Source organism: Orycteropus afer, unplaced genomic scaffold (assembly GCF_000298275.1).
Source record: "Orycteropus afer afer isolate SDZICR_OR568_19922 unplaced genomic scaffold, OryAfe1.0 scaffold00256, whole genome shotgun sequence".
NCBI classification, from domain to species: Eukaryota; Metazoa; Chordata; class Mammalia; order Tubulidentata; family Orycteropodidae; genus Orycteropus; species Orycteropus afer.
Genome location: NW_006921843.1, coordinates 1,430,622 through 1,441,076, shown reverse-complemented (window position 1 = coordinate 1,441,076; position 10,455 = coordinate 1,430,622). Strand labels below are relative to the sequence as shown.

Genomic DNA, 10,455 nt, shown 5'->3' with positions numbered 1-10,455 from the left:
CAGGGATGTGTTCTGGGTCTGTATCCTGCTCCCTTGTTTCTACCACTTTATCCTGCTTCTTTGTGTGGACTGTGATGGTCTGTTGTTTCCGAGGCATCTTGGTGTTGTTGTATTTAGATCTCTGTTAACTGTTTGGGAATAGCAGCCAAGGGTGATTCAGGCTCTTCTTGGTGGTTTTTTATCATTGGTGGAGAAGGAGATAGTGACTCTAGCTCAATAAGTGAAGTTGCAGGAGGTGTGGGTGTAGTTGTGTCTTATGGGGACTGTTGTTGTCTCCCGCTCAGTTAGACACAAATTACAATTGAATAACCATCAAAAAATTAAAAGCCCATGGATGAAACACACACCATGTAATCACACAGGAACAGTAAACAAAAAAAGAAAAAAGGGAAAAAAAAGAAGAAAAAGCAAGAAAACCTGTAATATCTGGGGATAGGAACTAAGAAAAAAAATAGGGAGGGATAACAATAAATGAAGAAGAAAATGGGAAAAGTGCAAAAAGTAAAAGAAGGAACAGGGTTAACCATGAGAAAAAAATGGGGAAAATAAAATAAAATAAAAAAAAAAAAAATTCAACCGGGCACAGGGAAAGGAAAAAATGCTGAAAGCTAGGACCTGGGAGAGGAAGATTAAGAATATTAATAAAAAGGACAAAAGTATTAATAATATTATTTGTTTTAAAACAGACAAATACAAGCAAACTAATCACCAGAAAAACGAAAGAGAAAAATAAAAATAAAAAAAGAGAGGGGAAAAAAAATCGGTGGAAGACAGGGCAGGGCACCCAGGCTCTGTCTGAGCACACAGACTGTGATGGAGTTCCTGTGGGCCCAGAAGATAGGCGGGAGTGGGGGATGGCCGCACCTCCATTTGCCAAGTGGGTGTGAGGTATAAGAGTAACAAGAGGAATGACATACCTTTTCAGTCTTGCAGGTCCCAAGTGTCCTTGGGGTTGCTGGAAAGAAGAACGTGTTCTTAAGCCCCAGGAATCTGCAAGAACACTGTCTCTTTAAATATCCAAATAGTCAAGCCACTTTTTAAACCTTCAAAATGGCGGTGCCCTGCGGACCGGCAAAAGTCCACAGCTCAAGCCACCTTTCTCTTCACCTTCTCTGTTTGTTCCCTAGGCACTGTGCACAGTCCTCCGTGCAGTCCCTGGATAGCAGGGTGATTTTTAGGTTAATTCTTAGGTCCTACCACCACTTGGGAATCTCCAGGCTGTCTTTGCCATCAGGATTGCTCAGGTTCACTGCCAGACCGCAGCTCCATATGTCTCCTTTTTTGGTATTTTCACACAAATTCTTCTGCTAGTTGGGGTTTAGTCCACTTCTGTATCCTTCCCTTCAAGGCTCAGGGGTCCAAGATTATCTTTTGTGTCTGTGTTAATTGTTTTCCCTTTTCTTTGTTGAAGAGGGTCTGTGCAGTCTTTCTGCCTAGTCTGCCATCTTGCCAGAACTCCAAAATATAATTCTTTTGAATTCCTCATCAGAGAGTTCTCATGCTGTTTCTTCCTCAGGGATGTGTTCTGGATCTGTATCCTGCTCCCTTGTTCCTACCACTTTATCTTGCTTCTTTGTGTGGACTGTGATGGTCTGTTGTCTCCGAGACATCATGGTATTGTTGTATTTAGATCTCTGTTAACTGTTTGTGAAGAGCAGTCAAGGGTGAGCCAGGCTCATCTTGGTGGTTGGTTATTGTTGTCCCATTGGTGGAGGAGATGGTGGCTCTCGCTCAGTATGTGAAGTTGCAGGAGGTGTGGGTGTAGTTGTGTCTTATGGAACTGTTGCTGTCTTCCACTTAGACAAAAATTACAATTAATTACCATCAAAAAACTAAAAGCACGTGGACAGAAAATACATCATGTAATCACACAGGAACATTAATCAAAAAAGAAGAAAAAGGAAAAAGAAGAAGAGAAAAACAAGAAAACCTGCAATATCAGGGGATATGACAATAAGAGATAAAAGGTAGAAAAGGAGAATAATGAAGAAAAAATGGGAAAAATGCAAAAAAAAAAAAAAAAAAACAAGGAATGGGGTTAACCATGATAAAAATAAATAAATAAATAAAAACACAAATAATTGCAACCAGGACCAGGGAAAAGAAAAAAAGCTGAAAACTAGGACCTGGTAGGGGAAGAATAAAAAATAATAGTAAAAAGGACAAAGTATTAATAATAGTAGCAGTTTTAAAACAGACTAAAAACCAGAAAAAAGGAAGAGATAAAATAAAAAGGAAAAGGAAAAGAAAAAAATCAGGGGAGGGCAGGGCAGGGCAGGGCATCCAGCTCCATCTGAGCACACAGACTGGGATGGAGTTCCTGCGGACCCAGAAGGTGGGTGGGAGTGGGGGATGGCCACACCTCCATTCACCAAGCAGGTGTGGTGTATAAGAGTAACAAGGGGAATGTTACACCTTTTCAGTCATCTAGGTCTGGAGTGTCCTTTGAGTTATTGGCAAACAGAACCTGTTCTTAAGCCCCTGGACTTAGGGAGAGCACTGTCTCTTTAAATATCCAAAATGGTCAAGCCACTTGTAAAATTCAAAATGGCAGCACCCTCTGAACAGGCAGAAGTTCACAGCTCAGCCCACCTTCCTCTTCACTGCTGCTTTGTCTTTTATTCCCCAGCCACCAGAGCAGTCTTAAGTTTTTAAGTCCCTGGGATCTGAGAGAACTCTGTCACTTTAAATATCCCAAATGGTCAAGCTGCTTGTAAACATTCAAAATGGTGGCACCCTCTGGATAGGCAGAATTCCACAGCTCAGCCTGCCTTCCTCTTTGCTGCTGTTTCACCTTTTATTCCCCAGCCACCAGAGAAGTCCTCCCATGCAGTTCCTGGCTAGCAAGGCTGATTTTTACATTAATTCTTAGGTCCTACCACCACTCAGCAATCTCCAAGCTGTCTGTGCCACCAGTATTGCTCAGGATTGCTACCAGACCGCAGCTCCGTATGTCTTCTTTTTTGGTATTTTCATGCAAATTCTTCTGCTAGTTGTGGTTTATTCCACTTCTATATCCTTCCCTTCAAGGCTCAGAGGTCCAGGATTATCTTCTGTGTCTGTGTTTCAACAAAGAAAGGTTTGCCTTTGTTGAAGAGGGTCTGTGCAGTCTTTCTGCCTATTCCACCATCTTACCAGAAGTCTGTTTCAATTTTCTTAAAATGGATATCCTATTTTGTCAGCACCATTTCTTAAAGTGACTATCTCTTCCCCGTTTAATGCATTTCAGCCTTTTGTCAAAGATCAGCTCTCAAAATGTGGATGGATTTATATCTGGGTTCTCAATTCAGTCCCATTTGTCCATGTATCTGGCATTGTACCAAAGCCAGGCTGTTTTGAGTATTGTGGCTGAATAGTGGGTTTTGACATCGAAGAGTGTGAGGTCTCCTACTACGTTCTTCTCTAGCAATGCTGTTTATCTAGAATCTTTTTGCTTTCCATATAAAGTTGGTGATTAGTTTTACCTTCTTCTTAAAAAAATCATAGGAATCTGATTTTGAATGTTTACAAGTGGCTTGACCATTTTGGATATTTAAAGAGAGAGTGATCTCCCAGATTCCAGGGGCTTAAGAACAGGTTCTGCTTGCCAATAACCCCAAGGACACTCTGGACCTGGATGACTGAAAAGGTGCTACATTCTCCCTGTTACTCTTATACCCCACAACCACTTGATGAATGGAGGTGTGGCCATCCCCCACTCCCACCCACCTTCTGGGCCTGTGAGAACTCCATCCCAGTCTGTGTGCTCAGACAGAGCTGGGTGCCCTGCCCTGCCCTCCCCCAATTTTTTTATTTTTCTTTTCCTTTTTATTTTTTCTCTTTTCCATCCAATTCTTCTACAACAGAGACCCTGAAAATCTGAGTAAAACAGATACAAATAATGATCCTGGAATTCTGAGCATCAAAGGAGAGGATAAAGAATAAGATTCTGTGCTGATTCAAAGGGGATATGGAGAGAGGTCAGTGTTTCAGGAGAGGAAAAAGCCAGGACAAGCTGAAACATTGACATTCTGAGCAAGAAGTCATCAGATGCAGACAAGGAGAAAACTACTTCCCATAATCCACATAGCAATAAAGATACAGTGTAGATATTTTTTAAGGAATTCAAGGTTAGCAAAAGAAGTGCCAGAACTGGGAGAGAAATGTGCAGGGAAGTGGGTGACATAAAGTGGCACCGTTGGCTGTGGAGTGAGGAAGGAGCTAGAGAAAGGGAATGTAGTAAACACTACTAGCAGACACTAGTCATTTGGGCTGAGGATCTACATGAGAGCAAAAACCGGTGTTGGGGTGATTGGGGAAGCTAGTCTGAGGATGGCCTCTGTCTTTAGTGAATCTGGTCAAGAGTTGGATAAATGCTCCAGACAAGTGCCAGACCCATGCTAGAAAATCAAACTAGAGAAATACACACTTTTTTCTAACACACACCTTCCCTGCCCATAGGAGTAAATACTTTTCTGGCCCCACAAATCCAGTGGGTAGGAAAACCTCATTCCCTTCCACCCAGATTCCCAGCCACCTACATGACAGCCCAGCCAGCCCCAACAACTGATATCTAGCAGACAGAATCTGGGGCTGAAGGTTGCCTGCCTGGTGCTTGAGATAATGACAGACCTTTTTAACATTAAACTCAATAGGCACAGTTCTGCAACCTCTTCTCTCAGAGGCACTCACTTGAACCTGGCACCTCCCACCTGTGCTGTGGCAACTGAAGAAACTAATCCCAAGGTGGTCTTCCACTAGAGTCTGGACAAGAGCTGTATAAATGGCTTAGAAGGGCTAGACATACACCAGTGAACTGTGATAGATAAGTTATACTTTCCACTCCAAAAAGTACAGCTTCCATGAAAATGGAGACAAAACCTGTCATTACCAATAGCAATCTGTTGGGTAGGGAAATCCTGCCCAGAGCTCCTGACCATATTATCTAGCTCCTACCTGCTCTCAGCAACCCACTCTAAACAGACAGATCCAGAAGCTGTGGCTCTCCCTCCCTGGATTTGTGTCATTGGGTGATCTTTGTCACAGTGATCACAAGGGGCATACATTTACAGCCTCCTCTCTTGGAGATGCCCACTTGCACCACACTCCTTTCACCTCCATGGGAACATACCCCAATGGATCAGTGGTTTACATAACAAAAATGTCGACTCCCAGGACTGCTGGCTGACCATAACTACAAAACTCCCACTTCCTCAACTTCCTTATTTCCCCCCTTTCCATTTCCCCATTTTTTTCTTCCTTTTCATCTGTTCCTTTCTCCCTCCCTCTTCCTCCTCTTCTTTCAATTTTACCAATCTTTCTTCTCATTCACACTCCTTTTCTTTTTCTCACGCTTTTGTATATTTTCTGTTTCTTCAGTTCTTCTTCTTCTTCTTCTTCTTCTTCTTCTTCTTCTTCTTCTTCTTCTTTTGCTTTTTGCTTTCCTTCCCCATTTAATGGAAGGAGGACATTAACTTTCCACTAGTCAGCTATATCTAACATTGACTATCTCTCCCAAAGGATGAGCATCACCTTCACCACTGAATCAATGGCAGATGGTGAACAACACCTGCTCATCCTAACCACAGTCTCCTCTTCATGACAAACAGAGACCCAAGCTCACATTCCCACCAGTTATTCTACCATCCTGGAGATAGCTTGGAGGAGTGCCTGATGTTTCCAACCTAACAATCAAAGAAGTGCATCAAGCCCACTTATCCAGACATAGTGAAATAAAGAAAAAAAACCTACAAGGGTGAAACAAGCCAACACATAATGAACAAATAAAAATAACAACTTCAAAATGTCTTTGAAACAGCATACAACTTAATTCAAACAAAGAAATGGGATAAGATTGTGGAAAAGAGTGACCAAAAATAAAGAATCTTAGGAAGGACAGGTAATAGGACTCTCTGATAAGGAATTAAATGTGTGTGTGTGTAAGTGTATACCAAAAACTCACTGCAATCAAGTTGATTCTGACTCATAGTGACCCCCATTGGGTTTCCAAGGCTGCAAATCTTTATAGAAGTAGATTGCCTCATCTTCCTTCTGTGGAGCATCTGGTGGGTTTGAACCACAAATGTTGGTGTTAGCAGCCAAATGCCTTACCCACTACACCACAAGAGATTGCTCTCTCTCTCTCTCTTTTTCTGTATATGCATGTATGTGTGTGTGTGTACACACCAATCTTTTTCCTCATCTACACTCCTTTTCTTTTTCTTCTTTCTCACATTTTTGTTTATTTTTATTTTATCATTTTCTTTTCTTCTCTTCATATTCTCCTTGCTCTTCTTGTTTGTGTGTTTGTTGTTGGTTTTGTTTTTTATTCTTTCCTTCCATCTTCTTCTCCTTGGATTTTTTTTTTCTTTCCTGTCTCATTTAATGGAAGGAATACACACACACACACACACACACACACACACCCTCCCAAGAGCTCCAGGAAATCAGAAACAAAAGCAAGGAAAACACAGACAATAGTCTTGAAGAAATTTAGGAAAACAATACAAGAACAAAAGAACAAAATGAATACACATTTAGAAATCATACAAAAATGTTATTTGGCAATTAGAAATCTAAAATATTAACAATAAAATCACAGAGATAGATAATACAGGAAGGACAAATGAGTAGAATTAAATTGGATAAAGAATGCATTATCCAGCTTAAAACAAAATCTCTTGACATCAGCTTGTTTGAGGAAAAATCAGAAAAAATATTTGAAGAAATTGCAAGATTTTCATGGGATAATATCAAGATAAATAAGGCATTATAATTGGAATTACAGAACAAGAGGAGGCACAGAGAGAGAGAGAGAATCCTCAAAGAAAATTGTCAAAGTGCTAACAGAAAATTTATCCAATATTATGAAGGACAAAAAAATATCTATGCAAATAGCTTAATGAACATCATACAAGATACAGTCCAAGAGAGGGTCACAAGACATATCATAATCAAACTTTCAAAAATCAAGGAAAAGAAAGAATCTTGAGAGAAGCTTAGGAAAAATGAAATGCTACCTATAAAGGACAACCAATAAGACTGCAGAAACCATGCAGACAAGAAGGCAATGGGATGACATATACAAAACCTTGAAAGAAAATAATTGCCAACTGTATTAGTTCTTGGTATTTGTTCTCTAGTGTTGCTATACAAATATAAAAAATGGATAGCTTTAACAAACAGAAACTCATTCTCTTACAGTTTAGGAGGCTACAAATCTGAATCCATAGTGCCTTCTCTAGGGGCTGAGTTGAGGCCTTTTGACCTCAGGCTTCAACTCTGCCTTCCAGGCCTATTGGAGCAAGGTGGAGGCCACTCCTGACTCATGCAGATGCTGGCTGCTGAGGCTGACAAATCCAAGTTTGGCAGGTAAAATGGCATATTTTTGGCTCATAGTCTGTGACGGCAGCAATCCCATGATGAGTAGACAACACAGCAGTCCACTGGTTCAATTCCAAGAACTGGAGGTGAAGACTCCACCAAATGCAAGATTCTTTCTATATATCCTCAAAGCAGGCCACGCCACAAAGCACTCTTCTTCAACTGCTTAACTTCTTACAGTAGATTCCACCATGGAGGTGATTACACCACATCCAATCTCATCTTGGGAAATAACTACATCCAGCTGCCAAGCCACTCAAAATCACTGCCCATCAAAGTTGGCATGCAATCTTAACTGCAACACCAACCAAGAATTATGTATCCAGCAAAACAGTCCCTCAAATATGAGGTGAAATGAAGACCTTCCCAGATAAACAAAAATTAAGGGAATTTGTGAAAATTAGACCAACTTTATGGGACATACTAAAAGGAATCCTTCAACCCAAAAAGGGGAAAAAAGAAAAAAATAGAAAACACAGGAGAAGACAACTTAAGAATAAGAAACATGGAAACACCACCCAGAAAAAGAATTCTCAAAACTAAAATAAGCTTACAAAATGGAAAATAAAACAAACAGGTCAATATGAAATTATAAGAACAGCAAAGCAAACATGGTATAATTATGGATCTTCCAATGGAGAGAAAGTTAGGAAAATATCAATACTTAAATACTGTTCCAACCATAGGAAGATAAAATTTAGCATAGGTTAACCACAAAGAAAATTAGCAAGCCTTCTAACCAAAATATGAAAAAAGAAAATCACAGATTTAGTAAACCCAAAATAATGTATAAAAGGAAAAGTAAACCAAATAATAGGTTGAACTCAGCCTAGGGGGTGAAAAAAAAAGAAATCATCAAGACCATAATTAAAAAAAAAAAAAAAGAATGACTGTAGTAAATTCATACTTATCAGAAATTACACTGTATGTGAGTGGCTTAAACACTCTAGTCAAGAAAAAAAGAATGGCAGAATGGATAATAAAAAAAGACCCATCAGTATCCTGCCTACAGGAGACTAATCTTAGACATAAAGAAAAAGGAAATGAAAAATCAAAGGAAGGAAAAAGTACTTATGACACCACAGGCAACACCCCCCCCCCAAAAAAAAAAAAAAAAAAAAAAGAGCAGGAGTGGAAATATCAATTTCTGATCAAATATACTTCAAGGTGAAAACCAGCATAAGTGACATTGAAAAGCATTATATGATGACAAAAGTGTCAACCAACCAAGAGGGCACGATAATAAATGTTGTTATGTGCTGTCGAGTCGGCCCCAACTCATAGCTACCCTTCCTTGGGTTTCCGAGGCAGTATCACTACGGAAGTAGGATTGCCCAACCTTCCTTCCGAGGAGTGGTTGGTGGGTTTGAACCGCCAGCCGTCTGGTTAGCAGGCAAGTGTCTTAGCCACTATGCTACCAGAGCTCCCACAATAATAAATATGCACCCAATAAAAGAATTCCAAAATACATAAACCAAACATTAATTGAATAGATAGAAGAAATGAACAATTCTACAGTAGTAGTAGGAGACTTCCATACACCACTTGTGATGAAAGACAAAACAACTACAAAAACTCAACAGGGATACCAAAGATCTCAACCTAACAATTAGCCAACTTGACCTTGTAGACATTTACTGAACATTCCACCTAACAGAACCAAAATACAAATTATTTTCGAGTGCACATAGATAATTCTCCAGAATAAACCACATGTGAGACCACAAAATAAACCTCAATAAAATTTAAAATATCAAAATACTACAAAGCATCTTCTTGGATCACAATACTATACAATTACAAATAAGAAAAAGGGGTAAAAATAAAATACATGGAAAATGAATATCACATTTCTCCAGAACTACTGGGTAATGCTGTGGTGGTCTGGCAGCTATGGGTGATGCTGATCCCATATTCATCCCATCCCCCACCGTGCTGTGGGTCACAAGCTGCAAGATGAACTGCTACTCAGAGGTACTGGAGATGTTGATGGAGGGGTGGCAGGTGGAGACCATGTGCTGCACACAGGTCTCCTGAACTGCAGCATGGGCAAGTTCCACTACAAGAAGGAGGACACTTCCCCCATTAGCACAGTGAACACCCAAGATGTCGACTGTGACTTCACTGACTTCACCTAGGTACATGTTTCTCCTGATTTGCTTGCCTGTGCCCTGCTGATGGTTGTTGGGGGATTCAAGGATGCCTTGTGTAACTCTGGTGGTGATGGGCTGAGGCAGATATCCTTGGAGTTCTACCAGAAGAAAAAAATCTTGCTGGCCTTTCTCAGACAAGTGTATCCCATGGGAAGTGTGGATGGTCAAGGTGCATGTGGTGGCCCTGGCCACAGAGCAGAAGAGGGAGTTATGTCAGGAGAAGGTGTGTGAGAAGCTGTGCAAGATCATCAATATCATAGAGGTGATGAACCGGCCTGAGTACCTGCCCAAGATGGCCATGCAGTCAGAGGTGGACAAGGTATTTGACTCAGACTTGTGGGACATGCAGCCCTACCACTGCAAGATCTTTCAAATCACTGATATCCTGGGCACCTCAGTCACCAACACCATGTGTAGGCTCATCAAACACACCCTTGCCTTCTAGGGCTCACTGTGGCCTGGCAGCTCCTTTATGGCTTCCAGACCTTGACCTCTGCAGATTATACTGTTGAGGTTCTTGGGACACTGGAATATTGCTTTGTATCCTTGAGTGAGACTTAGGAGGGTCAATTTTGGCTTCCTTTTTTGGTGGTTGCCAGATTCTCTTGTCATCTTTTGCTGAATACCAAGTCCAACCTTACACTGTCTCTCCACACCCCAGATTGGAGTTCCCCTTCTCCACTGTATGGAAGAGCCCCTCCTAAGGGTGGTGAATAAAGTTGAGAATGAGATTGGGTTGGAAAAAAAGAAAAAAAAAAAAAAAACCTACTGGATAATAGAAGAAATCAAATATGAAATAAATAAATTAAATTCACAGTAACAAATGAATGAAAACACAACACACCAAAACCATTTGGACACAGTGAAAATTGTACTCAGAGGTCTATTTATAAATAATATATGCAGATATTTAAAAAGAGGAAAGAACCAAAATCAACAC

At 40.5% G+C, this 10,455-nt stretch overlaps 1 pseudogene; it reads left to right on the top strand.

The window, feature by feature from the left end:
* The first annotated feature begins 9,318 nt into the window (after positions 1-9,318).
* On the top strand, positions 9,319-9,960 carry LOC103204709 (annotated as a pseudogene).
* The last annotated feature ends 495 nt before the right edge of the window (positions 9,961-10,455 follow it).